Source organism: Balaenoptera musculus, chromosome 15 (assembly GCF_009873245.2).
Source record: "Balaenoptera musculus isolate JJ_BM4_2016_0621 chromosome 15, mBalMus1.pri.v3, whole genome shotgun sequence".
Lineage (NCBI taxonomy): Eukaryota > Metazoa > Chordata > Mammalia > Artiodactyla > Balaenopteridae > Balaenoptera > Balaenoptera musculus.
Window position 1 is genome coordinate 57,943,289 of NC_045799.1, and position 23,462 is coordinate 57,966,750.

General features: G+C 40.5%; 1 long non-coding RNA gene across 2 annotated transcripts in view; it reads left to right on the plus strand.

The window, feature by feature from the left end:
• Positions 1-23,462, plus strand: part of LOC118881218 — a 40,116-nt gene that overhangs the window by 14,312 nt on the left and 2,342 nt on the right. The window contains exons 3-4 of one of the 2 annotated variants that reach the window (XR_005016472.1): positions 18,233-18,290; positions 19,761-20,012. This is a non-coding gene — a long non-coding RNA (uncharacterized LOC118881218). Of the gene's footprint in view, positions 1-18,232; positions 18,291-19,760; positions 20,143-23,462 lie in introns of those variants that run through there. The other variant, XR_005016470.1, reaches the window with a different exon arrangement.

Below are 23,462 nucleotides of genomic sequence, written 5' to 3' on the forward strand. Positions count from 1 at the left end.
TTTCTTGTCCAAAACCCTAGATGGAAATTATTGGCCAAATGACTCAAAAAGAAAGAGTGAAGTGTAGCATCATCCAGGCCATGACTGCAAAGCTGGTACTTGGTGACAGGTGAGCTGGTTAATGGTGTTATAAATATACATCGTGTTTCTGGAAAATTCAATCTAGGAGAAAACAAGTACAAAAGAAACATAGTTTCTTAATTTTTTTATCTCTTATCTCAGTTCAGTGGTCTTTGTAAATAAAGAATATAAATTGGCCAAAGGAATAAACTCCAATGTAAAGAGTGAGGTAAGATGCATCTTAACCAAAGAGGAAGACTCAGAGTTGTCCTGGGATGGGGAGCAGACCAGGCCTTGGATGTCATTGGACAGTGATATCTGGAATAATGTCAAAGAAATACCAGGTCTATAAGATTCAGAGTTAATTAGATTTGGCCAGCATGTATGCATTCAACAAATATTTATTAAGCATGTGCTTGGTGCTGGCGCAAAACCAGACATGATACCTTTCCTCAAGGAGTATATTGTCAAATAAAGAAGACAGATATTTATCAGACACACAAAAACAACGTTTCACCTCATATGTACTGAATGAAAGGGTCTCAGATAGGTGGTTTTAACCCAGAGGGAGCAGAGGAGGCTCCCCTGATGAAATGATGCTTAAGAAAGATGAGAGTACAGAGAGGAAGGAAGAGTGATTAGGAAGAGGGAACTGGCATGTGCACAAGTTTGGCCGGAGGGAGAGGGGCAAGTATCCGGAACAGAAGGAACACAGGCATGGGCAGAGCAGAAAGATGAAGGAGGAAAAGGACATCCGATTTGCATCTTAAAAAGACATCTCAAATGAGCTATAAAGCTATGAAAAGACATGGAGGAAACTTAAAGGCTAAGTGAAAGAAGCCAATCAGAAAAGGCTACATAGGGGACTTCCCTGGTGGCACAGTGGTAAAGAATCTGCCTGCCAATGCAGGGGACACGGGTTCGAGCCCTGGTCTGGAAGATCCCACGTGCCGTGGAGCAACAACTGTGCACCACAACTACTGAGCCTGCGCTCTAGAGCCTGTGAGCCACAATGACTGAGCCCATGAGCCACAACTACTGAAGCCCACGCGCCTAGAGCCTGTGTTCCGCAACAAGAGAAGCCACTGCAATGAGAAGCCTGCGCAATGCAAAGAAGTGTAGCCCCCGCTCGCCGCAACTGGAGAAAGCCCGCGTGCAGCAACGAAGACCCAATGCAGCCAAAAATAAATAAATAAAAATTTTTTTAAAAAGGCTACATATATACTGTATGATTCCAACTATATGATGTACAGGAAAAGGCAAAACTATGGAGACAGTAGAAAGATCAGTGGTTGCCAGGGGTTGAGGGGAGGGACGGATGACTAGGTGGAGCACAGAGGATTCCTAGGGCAATTAAATTATTCTGTATGATACTTAAAAAAAAAATTATTTATTTATTTATTTATTTGGTTGTGCCAGGTCTAATCAATGAATTTGGTAAAATAGCAGGATACAAAATTAATGCACAGAAATCTCTTGCATTCCTATCCACTAACAATGAAACATCTGAACGAGAAATTAAGGAAACATCCCCATTTACCATTGCAACAAAAAGAATAAAATACCCAGGAATACACCTACCCAAGGAGACAAAAGACCTGTATGCAGAAAACTATAAGACACTGATGAAAGGAATTAAAGATGATACAAACAGATGGAGAGATATACCATGTTCTTGGATGGGAAGAATCAACATTGTGAAAATGACTATACTACCCAAAGCAATCTACAGATTCAGTGCAATCCCTATCAAACTACCAATGGTATTTTTCACAGAACTAGAACAAAAAATTTCACAATTTGTATGGAAACACAAAAGACTCCGAATAGCCAAAGCAATCTTGAGAAAGAAAAACGGAGCTGGAGGAATCAGGCTCCCTGACTTCAGACTATACTACAAAGCTACAGTAATCAAGACAGTACGGTACTGGCACAAAAACAGAAATATAGATCAATGGAACAGGATAGAAAGCCCATAGATAAACCCATGCACATATGGTCACCTTATCTTTGATAAAGGAGGCAAGAATATACAATAGAGAAAAGACAGCTTCTTCAATAAGTGGTGCTGGGAAAACTGGACGGCTACATGTAAAAGAATGAAATTAGAACACTCCCTAACACCATACACAAAAATAAACTCAAAATGGATCAAAGACCTAAACGTAAGGCCAGACGCTATAAAACTCTTAGAGGAAAACTTAGGCAGAACACTCCATGACATAAATCACATCAAGATCCTTTTTGACCCACCTGCTAGAGTAATGGAAATAAAAACAAAAACAAATGGGACCTAATGAAACTTAAAAGCTTTTGCACAGCAAAGGAAACCATATACAAGATGAAAAGACAACACTCAGAATGGGAGAAAATATTTGCAAATGAAACAACTGACAAAGAATTAATCTCTAAAATATACAGGCAGCTCATGCAGCTCAATATCAAAAAAACAAACAACCAATCCAAAAATGGGCAGAAGACCTAAATAGACATTTCTCCAAAGAAGATATACAGATTGCCAACAAACACATGAAAGGATGCTCAACATCACTAATCATTAGAGAAATGCAAATCAGAACTACAATGAGGTGTCACCTCACACCGGTCGGAATGGCCATCATCAAAAAATCTACAAACAATAAATGCTGGAGAGGGTGTGGAGAAAAGGCAACCCTCTTGCACTGTTGGTGGGAATGTAAATTGATACAGGCACTGTGGAGAACAGTATGGAGGTTCCTTAAAAAACTACAAAATAGAACTACCATATGACCCAGCAATCCCACTACTGGGCATATACCCTGAGAAAACCATAATTCAAAAGGAGTCACGTACCACAATGTTCATTGCAGCTCTATTTACAATAGCCAGGACATGGAAGCAACCTAGGTGTCCTTCGACAGATGAATGGATAAAGAAGATGTGGCACATATATACAATGGAATATTACTCAGCCATAAAAAGAAACGAAATTGAGTTATTTGTAGTGAGGTGGATGGACCTAGAGTCTGTCATACAGAGTGAAGTAAGTCAGAAAGAGAAAAACAAATACTGTATGCTAACACATATATATGGAATCTAAAAAAAATAAAAAATAAAATGGTTCTGATAAACCTAGGGGCAGGACAGGAATAAAGATGCAGACATAGAGAATGCACTTGAGGACACGGGGAGGGGGAAGGGTAAGCTGGGACGTAGTGAGAGAGTAGCATTGACATATATACACTACCAAATGTAAAAAAGATAGCTAGTGGGAAGCAGCTGCATAGCATGGGGAGATCAGCTCGGTGCTTTGTGACCACCTTGAGGGGTGGGATAGGGAGGGTGGGAGGGAGATGCAAGAGGGAGGGGATATGGGGATATATGTATACATATAGCTGATTCATTTTGTTACACAGTAGAAACTAACACAACATTGTAAAGCAATTATACTACAATAAAGATGAAAAAAAAAAAAAAACCAAACAAACAAACAAAGAAAAAGGTGAGGAAACTGAGGATAAAATATATATATATATATATATATATATATATATATATATTTAGTTAGTTAGTTATTTGGTTGTGCTGGGTCTTAATTGTGGCAGGGAGGCTCCTTAGTTGAGGCTCACCAGCTCCTTAGTTGTGGCATGCAAACTCTTAGTTGCAGCATGCATGTGGGATCCAGTTTCCTGACCAGAGATCAAACCCAGGCCCTCTGCATTGGGATGGTGGAGTCTTAACCACTGCGCACCAGGGAAGTCCCTGTATGATACTTTAATGGTGGACACGTGTCATTATACATTTGTCCAAACCCGTAGAATGTACAACGCCAGGAGTGGACCCTAATGTAAACTAAGGACTTTGGGTGATGATGCTGTGTCAATGTAAGTTCATCAGCTGTAACAAATGTACTACTCTGGGGGGGGATGTTGATAATGGGGGAGGCTGTATATGTATATTTGTGGAGGAAGGGTACAGGAAACCTCTGTACCTTCTGCTCAATTTTGCTTTGAACATAAAACTACTCTAAAAAATAAAGTCTAAAAAATATTTTTAAAACTGCTCTAAAAAATATTTAAAAATAAATAAAACTGCTCTAAAAAATATTTTAAAAATATATCTCTAGCTTCACAAGAAAGAGAGGATGGCAGGGGGTGGGGGCCATGTGCAGAATGAAAGTTAGAAGGGTATCTAAAGCAATCCAGGCAGGAGATGGCCATGTCTTAAAACCGAGCAGGACCCTGCAGGGCCTTTCCAGGTATAAGCTCCCCCATGTCCCCCGCTTCTTGTTTGTAGAAAAAAGCTTTAGTCTCCTAGGCCATCCCCGAGTTCCAAAGAGCAGACTCAAGCAGTTAATAATTAGAGAAATGAGAAAATGTAGAAACAAAGCAAAAGCAGTCAAGCAAAGAAAGTAATAATAGCCTGAATAGCAATTCAGCCATAAATCATTCACAGGACACTTAGTTCCTCCTCAAGGGCTATAGATAATATCTTGACCTATATCCTTGGGTTGTTTTACAGAAACTAAGACCCCCACCAGTTTGAGGGTGTGGACTACATGCTGACCACAAGCACATAGACCCCAAAATGGTTGAAGCCAGAAAATTGATGATTGAAATTCCTGGAATATCACCCTGTCACCTCATCACCAACCAATCAGAAGACTGTCCATAAGCTGATCATGTACCCAGCAACCCTTACCCCCCTAATGTTGTCTTTAAAAACACTTGCATGTAAGCCAACAGGAAGTTTGGGTCCTTTGAGCATTAGCTGCCCATTCTCCTTGCGTGGTGCCCTGCAAATAAACACTGTATTCTCCCTTACCAGAATCCAGTGTCACTAGATTGGCTTTGCTGTGCATCAGGCAAGCAAACCAGAGTTTGGTAACAGTCTTGGGCCAGGAAGTTGGTCATGAAGATGGAGAGAAATATTTCCTGGTTAGAGGAAATATTTAGGAGGTAAAGTCAATAGGACTGGGTGATGGATTGGATATGGAAGTGAGGGAGAGGGAGGTGTCATAAGCAATTGTTTGCTGGAGCTGATTCAAATTGGTTCACAGAGCTGATTGTTAAATTATCAGAAATTTTGCAACATGGTTAAACATAGTCACTATTAGATATTATAAAATTATAAAAATTACATGTCACATTAAAAAACAAAGATAATATCAAAATTTATCACTTTCTAGTTGCTTCACTACATTTTATTATTATCTATTCTTTCAAGATTATTTATACCTCTAATGGAAAAACTCAGCTTTTTTCCTTCTTAAGTAGTGAAAAACCCAGTTCTTTCCTACTATATCTGTCTTTCCTGTGAGTCTCCTATACTATTCACACAAAACACTTCATTTCTGGTCACCAAATGTGTGGAGGTTTTCCCCTACACCACCAAGCAATTCTCAGACACCAGCAGGGTGTCCAAGAATTCAATTCAATTCTGATACTAACTACCTGTAGACAGCAGCAGATTCCACAGGTTAAGGGCTCAATCCTATAAGACTGCTCCCACCCAGGCTTCAGACGCCAGTCACAAGCCCAGGTTATCACCTGCACTTCTGACCAACCAGCTATAGATTGGGGGTTCCAATGACCCCCTCCTTGGGTTCAATTAATTTTCTAGAGCAGCTCACAGAACTCAGAGAAACATTTTACTTACTTAGATCACTGGTTTATTATAAAAGGTATAACACAGGAACAGCCAGATGGAAAAGATGCATAGAGCAAGTTACAGGGAAAGGGTGCAGAACTTCCATGCTGTCTCCAGGAGCACCACTGTTCCCAGATCTCCACGTGTTCATCAACCCAGAAGCTCCCTGAATCCTGTATTTTTGGGATTTTATGGAGGCATCACCATGTAAGCATGATCAATTATTAACTCCATTTTCAGCCCTTCTCCCTCTCAAGAGAATGCAATGTGGAGCTGAAAATTCCAAGCTTCTAATCATAAGTTGGTCTTTCTGGTGTCCAGACCCCATCCAGGAGCCACCCAGGAGCCCACCCAGAGTTGCCTCACTAGAACAAAAGACACTCCTATCACCCAGGAAATTACATGGGGTTTCAAGGCTCTGTGTCAGTATCAGAGGTCAAATATCAATATTAGAACAGGAGATGCTCCTACTGTTCTTATCACTTAGGAAATTACAAGAGTTTTACGAGCTCTGTGCCAGGAACCAGTGATAGAGACTGATGTATATTTTCTATTATCTCACAAAACCTATAGTATTTACGTTGTGGAAATACTATAAAATGGGCCGCTATTACACATTTCTTCCCAACTCCACGTTGCATGACAGCACGTAGGTAGCTTGAAATTGGCTGTGGTAAAATATTTACACCACAGAAACTGCCAGATGATACAAACCAAGGCTTTATTTTCCCTAACACACCACTGGTCGTAGGTTTGCCACAAGAAGAAACTTGGCAAATAGGGTTTCTCATCAAGACAGAAGATCATTTTAGGGGTCTTTGTATGAGAAACACATGATTACTATTATGAATTATGATCATTCTACCACCAAACCTTTACCAAGCTCTTGCCATGTGCCAATGGTGTGTTCATTGCTCAACACGGAGGTTCTGTTTTAATCCTCACCAGCAATCCTATGAGATTGGTACTCTCAATATCCCCACTTCACAGATGAGAAAACGGAGGTTCATATAGGTTAGGTGACTTGACAAAGGCAACACAGGGAGTAAGCAGCAAAGCCAGGATTGGAGTCCAAGTCTGTCTGTCTGAATTCTCTGTTCTTTCTCTTCTTAAGAGTATTAGAACCACCAAGGCTTACCTGATCCTGAGACACCTTGAAAACTCATGACAAATCAGAGACAAGGTGAATTCTTGGGTCTTCTACTCCCTCTCTTCGTCTCTCCCCACTCTGTGTCTTTCCTTCTCTTCACTCCCCTCTCCCCAATGCTTCCCTGTCTCCCCCCATCTCTATCTCTCCACCTTATAAAATAGCTTACAATTTCCTCATGGAGTAACAAAGAAATAAATGCAACTATCCTTCTTTCATTCAATTAATAATGAACATTACAGCTATAATTATCAATGCAAATAACACTGAGAACAACTAAACATCACAGAGGGTCAAGTTTACTTCTGGTGAAAAATTGACAAAAGAATCCAATTTTTCTCCACAAAATGTGTATCTTTGCTAAATTTATCCCAGGAAAATAGGACTTGGCAGAAATTATGGTGGCAAAATGGAATCAATAGTAAGTTATAATCAAGATATGCAATATGGGGAAAATAGTACATTAAATAAAATTTGTTGCAAAATTTAAGTGGAAAACAATTGATTCCCGTGCCACTAATTTTATCAAAATTATAAAAAGAAAAGTTTCAGGGAAAATTAGAAGAGTTTAATTGACTCATGAAGATAATTGGTCATGGAATTAAACTGGCTCAATAGGGTTCACTTTGGATAATGCATTCTCATTCACAATTCATCCGTGTTGATAGAATTCTGATCCAAACATTTTTATTCAAACATCTGCATCAAATTGGTATGTGAGAGACAGTAAAAACATTTTCAAGCCCCTGAGGCCAGCTCTACCCTCAACCATCCTTACTTTTTCTCAGTCTTTTTCATCCCAAAGTGTCCTGACTAACCCAGAACTTAATGAGGACCTTGGAGTTCCCTGTAAAGGGATGTTTCCAAGGTCATACACTAGGTAGGAAGGTCAGACCACCCCAGAGTCTTGGAAATCAACTCTGAACCAGTGGACTTTTGAAAGTTGAAGACTGCATAAATGTTCTGCCCTTATATATGTAGTACCTGATAGACAGTAGCTATTCAAAAATATTTATTGAATGGATGGATGGTTGGATAGATGGATGGATGGATGAATGGATAAATGAATAAATGGATTTACTGGGAAAAACAAGTCCTTATATATCCAATTTTTATCTTCTATCCTTGGCTTACAGTATAGTTATAGGGATCAAGTATGAAGGTTCTTAGATCATCCAATCTAGTCAATAATATAGAACTTCTGAAGATACTATGTTAGCTGGGATGTCTAGGCTGCTGACCCTCCAAACACCAAGAGAATTTAAGAGAACATTTATTACTCACATAAAGGACTCCTAGGGAGAGTAGGGTGGGCACAGACAGGTCTAGACTGGCTAGAGGGAGGCAGGGAGAGTGGGTGGAGCTTTATAGTGGCTAAGGGGTGAGGCTAGAGATTTGTGACCTTTGAATTTCCCACCAGCACAGAGAAGGAAGAACATGTGGGCTTTCTTATCTGCCTGCCTTGACGTGGGGCCAAAGGGGAAAGGGAAGATGAGGTCAAAAGAGATCAGCAATCAAACATCAAAAACTGCAGTCAGACTCCACACAGGCTCTCTTAAGGATGAAATGAGAGAACGCAGGTAGCTTTGATTTTTTTTTTTTACGAAAAATGTTTTGATTTCATTTTTTGTTGTTGTTAAATTAATTTATTTATTTTTGGCTGTGTTGGGTCTTCGTTTCTGTGCGAGGGCTTTCTCTAGTTGCGGCAAGCGGGGGCCACTCTTCATCGTGGTGTGTGGGCCTCTCACTATCGCGGCCTCTCTTGTTGCGGAGCACAGGCTCCAGACGCGCAGGCTCAGTCGTTGTGGTTCACGGGCCCAGTTGCTCCGCGGCATGTGGGATCTTCCCAGACCAGGGCTCGAACCCGTGTCCCCAGCATTGGCGGATTCTCAACCGCTGCACCACCAGGGAAGCCCTTGATTTCATATTTGTGTGTGACTTCATCATCATCAACAATGTGATAGAACAAGGGTCACCAAACTTTTTTCTGTAAAGATGGTAAATAAATATTTTAGGCTTTGCAAGCCATACAGTCTCTGTCACAACTACTCAGCTCTGCTCTTGTGACCCCAAACCTCCAAATATAATATGCCTACAAAATGGGCATGGCTATGTCCTTTGAAACCTCATTCATAGACACAGAAATTTGAATGTCATATAATTTTCACATGTCATGAAATATCCTTCTTCTTCTTTTCAAACCATGCCCCCTCCCAAAAAAGTAAAACCATTCTTAGTTCCTAGGCCATACAAAAACAGGTGGCAGGTCAGATCTGGCCCACAGGCCATAGTATATCAACCTCTGTGATCAGTTATCGGTATATTATTGTTGTTTAAAAATATTCTCTCCTGTGGCAGTGAGGGTTTGAGGAGGCTGCTCGCGGGGGTGAGGCGTTTAGGGTGAGGTAACACAGACCCTGGGGCCAGATTTGCTGGATTTGTACCCCAGCCCCAACATTTAAGCGCTCTATGGGTTTGGGCAACTCAGGTAGCATGAATCTCAACAACACAGGGAGAAAGCTTCACTAAAAACTCACTTCAGAGCGGGTGGGGGAAGCCAGATTCCATGAGGGCAGCAGCAGGGTTCGTGGCACAAATCACGGCTTGCAGGCTGCCCCAGGCGGTCTCATCTTCCTGCAGCTTGTAGACCCTCAGGCTTAGGAGCTGTTTCAAGAACACAACCTTGAGAGAGTAAGGTGTTCTTGAGACCATCTGTACAGAATCCATGACTGAACCCAGTGAAGACCTCTATATAAACATTTAAGATTCTGGCAGCACATGAGGAGACCTACTCTTTCAGCCACTGGCTGCTGCAGACAGCCTCGTACACAAAGTGCTACCAAGTCAACCTGTACTAGCTATTGTAGACCCTCATAATCTGACTTCATAATGGAAACCACCACATTCACTGCCATGCAGCTGACAGGGCCTTGGTGTTCCGGCCTGGTGTCAGGCCTGAGCCTCTGAGGTGGGAGAGCCAAGTCCAGGACACTGGACCACCAGAGACCTCCCGGCCCCATGTAATATCAATCGGCGAGAGCTCTCCCAGAGTTCTCCATCTCAACACTAAGACCCAGCTCCACTCAATGACCAGAAAGCTCCAGCACGGGACACCCCATGCCAACTACTAGCAAGACAGGAACACAACCCCACCCACTAGCAGAGAGGTTGCCTAAAATCATAATAAGTTCACAGACACCCCAACACACCACCAGATGCGGTCCTACCCACCAGAAAGACAAGATCCAGCTTCATCCATCAGAACACAGGTACCAGTCCCCTCCACCAGGAAGCTTACACAACCCACCGCACCAACCTTACCCACTGGGGGCAGACACTTAAAACAACAGGAACTATGAACCTGCAGCCTGCAAAAAGGAGACCCCAAACACAGTAAGTTAAGCAAAATGAGAAGATAGAGAAATACACAGCAGATGATGGAGCAAGGTAAAAACCCACCAGACCAAACAAATGAAGAGGAAATAGGCAGTCTACCGGAAAAAGAATTCAGAGTAATGACAGTAAAGATGATCCAAAATCTTGGAAATAGAATGGAGAAAATATAAGAAATGTTTAACAAGGACCTAGAAGAACTAAAGAGCAAACAAACAATGATGAACAACACAATAAATGAAATTTAAAATTCTCTAGAAGGAATCAATAGCAGAATAACTGAGGCAGAAGAATAGATAAGTGACCTGGAAGATAAAATAGTGGAAATAACTACCACAGAGCAGAATAAAGAAAAAAGCATGAAAAGAATTGAGGACAGTCTCAGAGACCTCTGGAACAACATTAAACACACCAACAGTTGAATTAAAGGGGTCCCAGAAGAAGAAGACAAAAAGAGAGGGACTGAGAAAATATTTGAAGAGATTATAGTTGAAAACTTCCCAGTATGGGAAAGGAAATAGTTAATCAACTCCAGGAAGCACAGGGAGTCCCATACAGGATAAATCCAAGGAGAAACACGCCAAGACACATATTAATCAAACTATCAAAAATTAAACACAAAGAAAACATATTAAAAGCAGCAAGGGAAAAGCAACAAATAACATACAAGGGAATCCCCATAAGGTTAACAGCTGACCTTTCAGCAGAACCTCTGAAAGCCAGAAGGGAGTGGCAGGACATATTTAAATTGATGAAAGAGAAAAAACTACAACCAAGATTACTCTACCCAGCAAGGATCTTATTCAGATTCGACAGAGAAATTAAAACCTTTACAGACGAGCAAAAGCTAAGAGAATTCAGCACCACCAAACCAGCTTTATAACAAATGCTAAAGGAACTTCTCTAGTCAGGAAACACAAGAGCAGGAAAAAACCTACAATAACAAACACGAAACGATTAAGAAAATGGCAATAGGAACACCCATATGGATAACTACCTTAAATGTAAATGGATTAAATGCTCCAACCAAAAGACATAGACTGGCTGAATGGATATAAAAACAAGACCCGTACATATGCTGTCTACAAGAGACCCACTTCAGACCTAGGGACACACACAGACTGAAAGTGAGGGGATAGAAAAAGATGTTCCATGCAAATGGAAATCAAAAGAAAGCTGGAGTAGCAATTCTCATATAAGACAAAATAGACTTTAAAATAAAGACTATTACAAAAGACAAAGAAGGACACTACATAAGGATCAAGGGATCAATCCAAGAAGAAGATATAACAATTGTAAATATTTATGCACCCAGCATAGGAGCACCTCAATACATAAGGCAAATGCTAACAGCCATAAAAGGGGAAATGGACAGTAACACAATAATAGTAGGGGACTTTAACACCCCACTCTCACCAATGGACAGATCAACCAAAATGAAAATAAATAAGGAAACACAAGCTTTAAATGATACATTAAAGAAGATGGACTTGGGCTTCCCTGGTGGCGCAGTGGTTGAGAATCTGCCTGCCAGTGCAGGGGACACAGGTTCGAGCCCTGGTCTGGGAAGATCCCACATGCCACGGAGCAACTAGGCCCGTGAGCCAGAATTACTGAGCCTGCGCGTCTGGAGCCTGTGCTCTGCAACAAGAGAGGCTGCGACAGCGAGAGGCCCGTGCACCGCGATGAAGAGTGGCCCCCGCTCGCCGCAACTAGAGAAAGCCCTCGCACAGAAACGAAGACCCAACACAGCCAAAAATGAATAAATAAATAAATAAATTAAAAAAAAAAAAAAAAGAAGATGGACTTAACTGATATTTATAGGACATTCCATCCAAAAACAACAGAATACACTTTCTTCTCAAGTGCTCATGGAACATTCTCCAGGAAAGATCATATCTTGGGTCACAAATCAAGCCTTGGTAAATTTAAGAAAATTGAAATCGTATCAAGTATCTTTTCCGACCACAATGCTATGAGACAAGATATCAATCGCAGGAAAAAAACTGTAAAAAATACAAACACATGGAGGCTCAACAATACACTACTAAATAACCAAGAGATCACTGAAGAAATCAAAGAGGAAATTAAAAAATACCTAGAAACAAATGACAATGAAAACACGAAGGCCCAAAACCTATGAGATGCAGCAAAAGCAGTTCTAAGAGGGAAGTTTATAGCAATACAATCCTACCTCAAGAAATAAGAAAAATCTCAAATAAACAACCTAACCTTACACCTAAAGCAATTAGAGAAAGAAGAACAATAAAAAAAACCCCGAATTTAGCAGAAGGAAAGACATAATAAAGATTCAGATCGGAAATAAATGAAAAAGAAATGAAGGAAACAATAGCAAAGATCAATAAAACTAAAAGCTGGTTCTTGGAGAAGATAAACAAAATTGATAAACCGTTAGCCAGACTCATCAAGAAAAAAAGGGAGAAGACTCAAATCAACAGAATTAGAGACGAAAAAGGAGAAGTAACAACCGACACTGCAGAAATACGAAGGATCATGAGAGATTACCACAAGTAACTATACACCAATAAAATGGACAAACTGGAAGAAATGGACAAATTCCTAGAAAAGCACAACCTTCTGAGACTGAACCAGGAAGAAATAGAAAATATAAACAGACCAATCACAAGCACTGAAATTGAAACGGATTAAAAATCTTCCTACAAACAAAAGCCCAGGACCAGATGGATTCACAGGCAAATTCTATCAAACATTTAGAAAAAAATTAACACCTATTCTTCTCAAACTCTTCCAAAACATAGCAGAGTGAGGAACACTCCCAAACTCATTCCATGAGGCCACCATCACCCTGATACCAAAACCAAACAAAGATGTTACAGAAAAAGAAAACTACAGGCCAATATCCCTGATTAACATAGACGCAAAAATTCTGAACAAAATACTAGCAAACAGAATCCAGCAGCACAATAAAAGGATCGTACACCATGATCAAGTGGGGTTTATCCCAGGAATGCAAGGAATCTTCAATATACACAAATCACTCAATGTGATACACCATATTAACAAACTGAATGATAAAAACCATATGATAATCTCAATAGATGCAGAAAAAGCTTTTGACAAAATTCACACCCATTTATGATAAAAATTCTCTAGAAAGTAGGCATAGAGGGAACCTACCTCAACATAATAAAGGCCATATATGACAAACCCACAGCCAATATCATTCTCAATGGTGAAAAACTGAAATCATTTCCACTAAGATCAGGAATAAGACAAGACTGCCCACTCTCACCACTATTATTCAACATAGTTTTGGAAGTTTTAGCCACAGCAATCAGAGACGAAAAAGAAATAAAAGGAACGCAAACCAGAAAAGAAGAAGTAAAACTGTCACTGTTTGCAGATGACATGATACTATACATAGAGAATCCTAAAGATGCTACCAGAAAACTACTGGAGCTAATCAATGAAGTTGGTAAAGTAGCAGGATACAAAATTAATGCACAGAAATCTCTTGCATTCCTATACACTAATGATGAAAATTCTGAAAGAGAAATTAAGGAAACACTCCCATTTACCATTGCAACAAAAAGAATAAAATACCTAAGAATAAACCTACTCAAGGAGACAAAAGACCTGTATGCAGAAAACTATAAGACACTGATGAAAGAAATTAAAGACAATACAAACAGATGGAGAGATATACCATGTTCTTGGATGGGAAGAATCAACATTGTGAAAATGACTATACTACCCAAAGCAATCTACAGATTCAGTGCAATCCCTATCAAACTACCAATGGTATTTTTCACAGAACTAGAACAAAAAATTTCAAAATTTGTATGTAAACACAAAAGACTCCGAATAGCCAAAGCAATCTCGAGAAAGAAAAACGGAGCTGGAGGAATCAGGCTCCCTGACTTCAGACTATACTACAAAGCTACAGTAATCAAGACAGTACGGTACTGGCACAGAAACAGAAAAAAAATCAATGGAACAGGATAGAAAGCCCATAAACAACTGCACATATGGTCACCTTATCTTTGATAAAGGAGGCAAGAATATACAATAGAGAAAAGACAGCTTCTTCAATAAGTGGTGCTGGGAAAACTGGATGGCTACATGTAAAAGAATGAAATTAGAACACTCCCTAACACCACACACAAAAATAAACTCAAAATGGATCAAAGACCTAAACGTAAGGCCAGACGCTATAAAACTCTTAGAGGAAAACCTAGGCAGAACACTCTATGACATATATCACATCAAGATCCTTTTTGACCCACCTGCTAGAGTAATGGAAATAAAAACAAAAACAAATGGGACCTAATGAAACTTAAAAGCTTTTGCACAGCAAAGGAAACCATAAACAAGACGAAAAGACAACCCTCAGAATGGGAGAAAATATTTGCAAATGCAGCAACTGACAAAGGATTAATCTCTAAAATATACAGGCAGCTCATGCACCTCAATATCAAAAAAACAAACAACCAATCGAAAATTGGGCAGAAGACCTAAATAGACATTTCTCCAAAGAAGATATACAGATTGCCAACAAACACATGAAAGGATGCTCAACATCACTAATCACTAGAGAAACGCAAATCAGAACTACAATGAGGTGTCACCTCACACCGGTCAGAATGGTCATCATCAAAAAATCTACAAACAATAAATGCTGGAGAGGGTGTGGAGAAAAGGGAACCCTCTTGCACTGTTGGTGGGAATGTAAATTGATACAGGCACTATGGAGAACAGTATGGAGGTTCCTTAAAAAACTACAAATAGAACTACCATATGACCCAGCAATCTCACTACTGGGCATATACCCTGAGAAAACCATAATTCAAGAAGAGACATGTACCACAATGTTCATTGCAGCACTATTTACAATAGCCAGGACGTGGAAGCAACCTAAGTGTCCACCGACAGATGAATGGATAAAGTAGATATGGCACATATATACAACGGAATATTACTCAGCCATAAAAAGAAACGAAACGGAGTTATTTGTAGTGAGGTGGATGGACCTAGAGTCTGTCATACAGAGTGAAGTAGGTCAGAAAGAGAAAAACAAATACCGTATGCTATTACATATATATGGAATCTAAAAGAAAAAAAAAAGATTCTTATGAACCTAGGGGCAGGACAGGAATAAAGACGTAGACGTAGAGAATGGACTTGAGGACACGGGGAGGGGGAAGCATAAGCTGAGATGAAGTGAGAGAGTGGCATGGACATATATACACTACCAAATATCAAATAGATAGCTAGTGGGAAGTAGCTGCATAGCACAGGGAGATCAGCTCGGTGCTTTGTGACCACCTAGAGGGGTGGGATAGGGAGGGTGGGAGGGAGATGCAAGAGGGAGGGTATATGGGGATATATGTATACGTATAGCTGATTCATGTTGTTATACAGCAGCAACTAACACAACAATGTAAAGCAATTATACTCCAATAAAGATGTTTAAAATTTTTTTTAATTTTAAAAATTCAAATTAAAAAAATAAATAAATAAGTAAGTAAAATAAAATATTCTCTCCCTCTCCACCATTCCCATTGGTGGAGTATATTTCCCAGTTCCATTGATGCTTGGCTAAATGACTTGCTTTGGCTTATGAGATGTCAGTAAATATGATCAATGTACACAAAAGTGTGATATTGTGATTTCTAATAAGAAATACATATTGTGGTCATCATCCTCATTTCTGGCACAGAGCTCCTAAAACCCTTGCAATTTCCTAAGCTATAAAAGCCATAAAACTGTCTTTTGTTATTCATAACAAGCCCTTTCCAACCTCACCTGACTTTTTTTTAATGAGATAACTTTTAGAAAGCCCCTAAGGATGAGGGCTGGTTGCCAGGGGGACCAACCAGGATTAGAAAGTTAGAACTTTCAGTCCCACACCCCCCTCCCCACACATGGGGAAGGGAGAAGAGTGGGAGGTTGAATCAATCACCAATGGCCAATGATTTAATCAATCATGCTTATGTAATGAACCCCCAAATTGTGGGGTTTGCAGAGCTTCTGGATTGGTGCATACATAGTGATGTAGCATGGACATTCAGTCAAAATAGGCAGTTGGTGAGCACAGGGAACAACCCGGACTTGTGATCAGAGTTTTTGGGGGTGGGGTGGGGGGGTGAATCTTGTGGGTCTGAACCCTTAACCTGTGGGATCTGATGCTATTTCCAGATAAATAATGTCAGAATTGAGTTAAATTGTAGGACATCCAGTCAGAGCCTGCTAAGAAATGGGGACTTGCTTGGTGATGTTGAAAAAACACGTCAGAAAATATTTCAAAGGCAGTTGCACCATTGGGCTCACCCTCTTGCAGTTCTGCCAACACCTGAGAGGGCTTCTCATGAGTAGCTGTTGCCACTTCTGCCTGGGCCCCAGAATGAACACACATGAAGCAGACCTGAGACCAAATCTCAGCTAGGAGCCAGGCCCAGCTAGACCAGCCCTTCAGCCTGAAGCAGAGCCACCCAGTCAAGTTCACCAACCCCCAGCCAAACCTTCAGATGCCTGAGAGATAAATGCTTACCACTGAATGCCACTGAGACTTTGTAGCTGTTTGTTACTCGGCAATTGCTGACTGACACAAAAAACATCATTATTTTTTAATAGTATCTCTGCTGTGCCTTGATTATTATCAGGCACCGCATAGATTGCTTAATCTTATTTAATCCTCATTTTAGGGGATAAGTATTATTATTTCTCCCTTTTATAAATCAGGAAACTGAGGCTCAGAAGTTCCCAAGAGGCTTAAAGAACTAGGAAATAAACCCAAGTTTACCTGACTCCAAAGCTACTGCCCTTTCCATTATGGTTTCAACTAAGAGTAGTGCCACTAACTTGCTAACTAACACAACCTCTCCGTGCCCCAACTTTTGCATCTGAAAAACCCAGGTAACTGATACAAACTTCATAGGGTTCCTTTGGTGACTAAATGAGAAAATGGCTATAAGCCATTAATTTCAATACCTGGCACATAGTAAGTGAGAAATGGAGTAGCTATTATGTTGTTAATAATTAGTAAATTATTAAATATCAATAATATTAATTAATTGATATTAATTAAGCATTAATATACTATTATTATTAACAGTAATAGTATTGTCTACAAGTGTTGTCTACACTGCTTCCTTTTACTGCAGTACCGTTCCTCCACATTCTTGAATGGAATAACTCATTACTTGACCTATAAATTTCAATTCCTCTGAGTTCTCCTGGCTTTCTGGACTGCCCACCTCACAACTCTCACAACTCTCTTGTACTTGTGCAAGATTCTTTCTGACACCAACCAACTCTCTGGCACCAAATAGGTGTCCAACAATTCAAATCAATTCTGACACTATTTGGAATTAGTGTGAGATCCCACAAGTTAAAGGGGCTCAATCCCACAAGACTGCTCCCCTTGCAGATGTTGCAGATGACAGTCACAAATCCTGGGCCACCTGTACTTCTGACCAATTGCCTATAAATCAGAGGTTCCCATGACCCGTCCTCAGGTTTGATAATTTGCTAGAATGACTCACAGAATTTTACTTATGTTTATGGGTTTATTATAAAGGATACAACTTAGGAACAGCAAAATGGAAGAAATGCTTAGGGGAACATGTGAGAGAGGGGAGCACAGAGCTTCCAGGACCCCTCTGGGCATGTCACCCTCCCAGCACCTTGATGTGTTCATCAACCCAGAAGCTTCCACAATCTCCAGTTTGACTCCCCTCCCTGGAGGTCTGTAGTTGAGGCTGAAAGTTCCATCCTTCTAATCACTTGGTCTTTCTGGTGACCAGCCCCATCCTCAGACTGTCTGGGGCCCCAACCTAAATCACCTCATTAGCATAAACTCAGGTGTGTTGGTGAGGAGTTCATTATGTATAACAAAAGACACTCCTGTCACTCAGGAAATTCCAAGGGTTTTAGGAGCTGGTGGGGTGGGGGGCAACGACAAAAAACAAATACTTTTCTTATTATACCACAACTTGTCTATTTGTTCTCTTTCCCCCTTAGATTTGGAATGCCCAAGCGATAGGTCTAGTCACTTCGAATTCCTACTGATTGGCACATGGTAAGAGTCAATACACAATGGCTGGTTTTATTAATCTTGTCATTATGGTTGTTGTTTTGTTACAGTGTAACATCTACCTCATAGAGTCACTTAGCTCATTCAGTGACATGAGCTGTGTAAAGTCATTGAGTGGATGATTTAACGAATATTTTTCAGTATCCCCTCCCCCTAAGTCCAGAGAAGGCTACTGTCTTGTCCAAGGCAACTTAACTCTTTAGAATAGAACTTAAGTTTCCTGTTTCTGGAGTGTTCTTTCCATTCCATCCTCAAAGATACACCAAGAGCCCTTTAGCATAATTGTAACTGAGCAGGAACCTGTGGGGCCTTCCTGGGACAGACCCTTCTGAAACAGGAGGGAAGGGGACAGGGCACAACTTTAGAAGAATAACATAGCCATAGGACACGACAAAAACTGGTTAGAACCAACTAGGTCCAAGATGGTGGAAGATTTGACTTCCAGCAGACCTTGAGCCTCATTATATGCTCGTTGTAATACTTTAGCATATGCTAAATGTCACACCCACCAGCGCCATGACACTTCTGAGACCGACCATCAAAGATCAAAAAGTGGGCGGTGGCCCAATTCCTGGGACCCATCCCCAAAATAGTTGGAATAATCCTCCCACTCATTAGCATATGAAATTACCCAGCCCATAAAAACTAACCACCCCATATTTTGGGGCCTCTCACCTCCTGAGATGGCCCACACTCTGTCTGTGGAGCGTGTTTCTCTCTAAATAAATCCACTTCTTACCCATCACTTTGTCTCTCACTGAATTTTTTCTGCCATGAGACATCAAGAACCTGAGCTTCATTAAGTCCTGAGACCAGGTGTGTGATCTCAGTTAAAAGACATGGTTCAAGTCCCAATCTGGGTTTAGGCTGGGTTCAAGGCCCAGCACATGGGTTCAAGTCCCAATCTGAGTTGCGTGGTTTAATTTCCACCATATCCTCTGCTGTAGCTCCTCTCTGAAGTACCCAGATAATAGTACCTCATGCATTTTTCCTGAATTTTTCAGATGCTAAAACCCATCACCAAATGGGAGAAATTAACTACTTGACCATGAGCACGTAGTCCCCAGACCTTCTGGCACCTAAGGATTGATAATGTTAACCTCTGTGACACCGCCCTGTTACCTCAACATCAACCAATCAGAGAACTGTGCATAAGCTGATCACATACCCTGGGACACCCCTCCCTCACCTGGCCTTTAAAAATGCTTTGCTGAAAACTTTCAGGGAGTTAGGGGTTTGGGGGGGGCTTGAGCCACCTGTTCTCCTCGCGTGGCCCTGCTATAAACCTTTCTCTGCTCCAAACTCTGATGTTTCAGTAATGTTTGGCCTCATTGTGTGTTGGGCACACAAACTTGCATTCAGTAACGTATTGGTGATGGAAACAAAAGAATTTCCAAGTCTAGAGATAGATCTCAACTCTGGCTTCCTGACTCCCTTTTCATATTGTCCTCCTAGGTCATCCTTTCCCCATGGCTGCATAAAATAGATTGAATCAAATGGACCCCATCATTCACGCTGCTTCTCTCTGCTGGGGCCAGGAGCAGCCCGGCTGTGCGGCACCAGCTGAGCGAAGACAGACGGCAAAGCACTATGCTTCTCCTTCCCCGAAAAACAGCCGCTCAAGGTCACAGAGAGCCTTTACAGTGGGTGACTTTAAAGTTACCAGAGTAACTTTACAGTGAGAAACCTGACAAACCCTGTTTCAAGGTCAGCATCCACAGTGATAAGACGTGATAAAAATGGTACTTTATCCCTGCAGTCCTCCTCTCCCCAAGCCCAAAACCCTAGTCTAATCATGAGAGAAACACGAGACAGATCCCAACAGAGGGACATTCTACAAAATACCTGACCAGTACTTCTCAAAACTGTCATCAAAAACAAAGAAAATCTAAGAAACTGTCACAGTCAAGAGGAGCCTAAGGAGACATGACAATTAAAGGCAGTGTGGGATCCTGGAACAGAAAAAGGACACTATGTAAAAACTAAGGGAAACTGAATAACGTATGGACTTTAATTAATAATAATGCATCAATATTAGTTCATTAGTTGTAACAGATATACCATACTAATGTAAGATACTAACAGGGAAAACTGAATGCAGGGTTTATGGGAATTCTCTGTACTATCCTCACAGTTTTTCTTTAAATCTAAAACTATTCTTAAAAAATTAATTTTATTTTAAAACAAAAAATTGACCAGTTTTCAATCTCTCAAAAATATAATGTTAAGCTTCTAAAAAAAAAAAAAAAAATATATATATATATATATATATATATAATGTTAATGTATAATATTTCTTAAAATATTTGCATTCAAGAAGGAGCTTCAGAATAGACCACATGAATAAAATACAGCAAAATTGATTTCTCCAGAGAATAAGAAGATAATGCCCAGGTATTCAATGATACAAGGGATCAAAGGAAGAACAAGCTGAGGGAAGGGAAATTATTCCAATCAGTCTCCTGCTGCAGAAACCATAAATATAAAGATGAAACTATGCCATGAATCTCTCTTTGAGAAAGGGGAGGTGATCAATAGCATGCACCTAGTTTCACTGCCCCACTGAGATGACACTCTTCCCAAAGGGGAAAAATGAGCTGCCAATGAGAAATCGTTTGGATAACTAAGAAAGACACCTTCTCAGAAACTTCCAAATCAAGTTTGATGGTTGGTCAATGTGCCAAGCAGTGGTTATATGTCATTTCTTCTCCAGAAGATGGAGCTTTAGTCTAAAACATGAATGCAAAGACAAGTTGGCAAACAGGGTCCAGAATGATAGAGTTCAAAGAAAATGCATAAAATTGGGTCCGTATCACAGAGGGTTTCAAAAGCATTTTATTTTATTTTTAATTTTTTTAACATCTTTATTGGAGTATAATTGCTTTACAATGGTGTGTAAGTTTCTGCTTTATAAAAAAGTGAATCAGCTATACATATACATATATCCCCATATCCCCTCCCTCTTGTGTTTCCACCCTCCCTATCCCACCCCTCTAGGGGGACACAAAGCACCAAGCTGATCTCCCTGTGCTATGCAGCTGCTTCCCACTAGCTATCTATTTTACATTTGGTAGTGTATATATGTCCATGCCACTCTCTCACTTCGTCCCAGCTTACCCTTCCCCCTCCCCGTGTCCTCAAGTCCATTCTCTTCGTCTGCGTCTTTGTTCCTGTCCTGCCCCTAGGTTCTTCATAACCATTTTTTTTTCTTTTTAGATTCCATATATATGTGTTAGCATACGGTATTTGTTTTTCTCTTTCTGACTTAACTTCACTCTGTATGACAGACTCTAGGTCCAGCCACCTCACTACAAATAACTCAATTTTGTTTCTTTTTATGGCTGAGTAATATTCCATTGTATATATGTGCCACATCTTCTTTATCCATTCATCTGTCGATGGACACTTAGGTTGCTTCCATGTCCTGGCTATTGTAAATAGAGCTGCAATGAACAATGTGGTACATGACTCTTTTTGAATCATGGTTTTCTCAGGGTATATGCCCAGTAGTGGGATTGCTGGGTCATATGGTAGTTCTATTTTTAGTTTCAAAAGCATTTTAAATCTCCTTGGAGATGAGTTCATTTGACCTGATTCTCCCACCTATTATAAACATCCATTGCTTCAGCTGTTTTTAGCCAGGCAAAAAAGAAAATTTCAGTGGGAGTCCTAAAAATGATTATGTATCATCTTGTTTTAGTGTGGTCCAGAAGTCCAAAGGCTGACCATAACTTGTCACGCAATTTGTATGTTGAGGGAGGTGACATATAAATTCACTGTTCTGGTAAATTTATTACACAAAAATGAATTTTGTCTAAAATATTCAGACGTAAAATTCATCTCTCATGCTTTATTCTAAAACAGATCAATCGGTCTTAGCCCCCATCTCAGGCACATTTTTCTCATTTCTAACCTCCATATATAAAACTGTAGCGAAGAATTCTGATGGGGATACTGTTATGGACTGAATGTTTATATCCCCCCATACGTTGAGATCTTAACCTCAATATAAAGGTATTAGGATGTGGGAACTTCGGGTTGGGATTAGTGCCCTTATAAAAGAGCACCCCAAAGAGCGCCCTTCTGCCATATGGGGACACAGCTGTTCATGGATGAGGAAGCTGACTCTTACCAGACACTGAATCTGCCTTGAACTTAGATGGACTTCCCAGTCTCCAAAACCATGAGAAATAAATGTTTGTTTTTTTAAGCCATTCAGTCTATGGTATTCTGTTTTGACAACCCAAACAGACTAAGACACGTATCTTGACTCAGATGCTCATCTTTGACTCATCATAATGACCATAGCAATGTCTCATGAGGAGCCAGGATGGCTCATGTGCCATCCCTATTTGTAGCCAGCAATGTGGCATAATGTAATTGGCCACTGCCTACCTTTTCCCAGGTCAAGGAATCTGAAAAAAATTTACACTCTGTTAGCTGGGAAGAAGAGAGGGAGATATGTTTTTAGGCAATAAACAATGTCTGCCACAGTATATGTATCCATTGAATGGCGGGGATATTGAATAATATCCTATGAACTGAGAAGGAACTTTGAGACCAAAAAACCAAGCAGGCAACTCCATGAAGTACAATTATGAGGTTTATCACGGGTAACTTACATACAGGCAGGATCAGGCAGATGACAATCCAGAGGCATTCACAGCTGCGCTCCGAGCCACCAAAAGGGGTACAGGGAGATTAAAAGGGGCCAAAGCTGAAGATACAATCTGACCACTAAGGGAGAAGCACATACACAACGATGGGAATCAGGGATTTTTTTTCCTACCCCAGGGGTCTCATGACCATTAACCCTCTGTGTCAGCAAAGACATTCTTGCAGTTTTCACATCAGATGAAGGTAAGGGTAAAAGCTGATAGGGAACTTATCTGGCTTGGGCACATTCCTTATGAGTAGGCTAAAGCTCAGTCATGCAGAAAGGGGAGGGGTAGGACTGAGGGCTTAAGATGGAGCTGACAGAATGGAGTCAGTGTGGTTCAGCCACAGTATCAGTTAGCTATTGCTGCATAACAAACTAGTCCAAAACTCAATGACTTAAAACAATAGGTATTTGGAGTCTGTAGGTCAGCTGGGTGGTTCTCTTGGTCTTAGTGGGCTCATACATACATCAGTGTTAGGTGTGGTTTGGGTAGGTGG